Source organism: Fukomys damarensis, unplaced genomic scaffold (assembly GCF_012274545.1).
Source record: "Fukomys damarensis isolate Sample0158 unplaced genomic scaffold, DMR_v1.0_HiC HiC_scaffold_24, whole genome shotgun sequence".
In the NCBI taxonomy this organism is placed as follows: domain Eukaryota; kingdom Metazoa; phylum Chordata; class Mammalia; order Rodentia; family Bathyergidae; genus Fukomys; species Fukomys damarensis.
The window spans coordinates 32,640,481-32,642,290 of NW_022900936.1; the positions used below are offsets into that span (position 1 = coordinate 32,640,481).

General features: G+C 36.4%; 1 pseudogene; it reads right to left on the reverse strand.

The window, feature by feature from the left end:
* Positions 1-930: 930 nt before the first annotated feature.
* On the reverse strand, positions 931-1,151 carry LOC117283294 (annotated as a pseudogene).
* Positions 1,152-1,810: the final 659 nt, after the last annotated feature.

The window sequence follows — 1,810 nt, forward strand, 5'->3', positions numbered from 1 at the left end:
AATTAAACTAAGTGAAAACAAGAAGTTTGGAGCCTCTCCAAGGGGGTCAGTGTATTGACAAAGAAAGAAGAAACTTGGTACACAAGTACCTAGCACAGAGAAATGAAACGGAGAGGCCACAAACAAGGCAGAGCCTGAAATCAAATCCATCGACACCTTGATTTTAGGCTTCAAAATTTCAGAACTGTAAACAATTGATTTCTGTTTTTAAGCCACCCAGTCATTGGTATTTTATTATGTCAGCTCTAGCAGAATAATATGATTCCCAAAGCACTACGTAAGTAAAAGAAATACTTGAGGAGCTGAAATTTTCTTTAAAAACAGATTTTTTTTTTTTAAGGTAGCAAAGCTGGAACATGACTGTTGGGATAGGAGAGCTGTTTGCGGAGGCTTGAGGACATCACTGGCAAGATATTCCTACGTTAGAACAATGGACAAATTATGAAAATTTTCAAATAGCAGGAAGAATAAGGGCCAGTATGGATAAAGCAAGGGCATATGATCACAGTTGTGACTATAAAACAGCATTTTGGCCAAAATTTGGAAATTGAAGAATAACTAATCATAAGCAGATTGCGGAAGTTCAGTCTGTGCTACTCAGTGCTGGAGAAGTAACACTAGAAAGGCAAATATTAAAGAGAAAGGAAGGATATTAAGGAAGTCAAATCAAGAGACAATGGCAATGATCTGCTTATGAACTTGATAAGGTAGAAAGTGTCAAGCTCTAGACCCCACATCCTGGTCCACTGAGTTTGATGCCATGCCAGAAATGTTTTGCTCATACCACACTGGACCACTACATCTTGGTATGTTTATTTCCAGTAACAGTCATTTTTATCTATTTGTCAGTGTTGACCTCGAGGCTGATAAAATTCCTTAAAATCAATCTTGTCATAATTCTTACACTCAGCTTTCAATGGCTCCTAAGAAATAGAGTTGACTTAAACATAGACTACTGTAGCTCAGGGAAGACAGCAAATATGCTTTTCCTTGGACTTGAAAACCTCTTTAGTCATATAGCACTCTCAGTATTGTATGACTCACTTTTTCTGGGGATGCTATAGCCAAATATCATTAATTATGCATCATATACAAACATTGCTAAAGTTCAGGTACTACACTTGATCTTAGCCAAAAGGCCGAGAAGCGATTTAAAGTTCAGGTACTATATGATTGGATTTATTATTGTAATAGTTCATAAAATATACCATTCCCCACAAGACTCTATCTCATTGGTTTGTTTTTTGTAGATTTTTACAATGTGGCACCAGTGAAATGTACCTTTTGCTTGGAAATCTAGTCTTTCTTATAGGCAGATTAGATGCAAAATATATTACTGTAAATCTTCCATAGTTTTTCCAGCTTGGTTTTAGAGTACATGCTGCCCAAAGTAGAGGTATCTATCCTAGATAGGACCAAAACTGTGCAAAGGTCTAATTATTTCTGGAATATCTAATATAATGTCTTCATTTCTGCCTACTTTGAGATTGACCATATCCTTTTAAATCAAGTTTTATTGTTTACTGGGTAAGTGATGAAGAATATACTTAATTCTCCAATTGCCGATTTCCAATGGCAAATGTGGCAGCTTCCTTTGTTTTAGCAGAAAGAGAATGGTGGGTTTCATCCGGAAGAACTCTCTATGTTTCCAGAAGTGCTAGTATCTGTCCACAAAGACAAAGTTTTAATATGGTCATGAATGCTATGTATTCTTCTCAACATTCCGAGTGTGGTACTCTGCTGTAAAATCATTTCATCAGTAACAGTAGCTTCCATGGAACTGCTGTATTTTTTATAAGCACATCGTGTC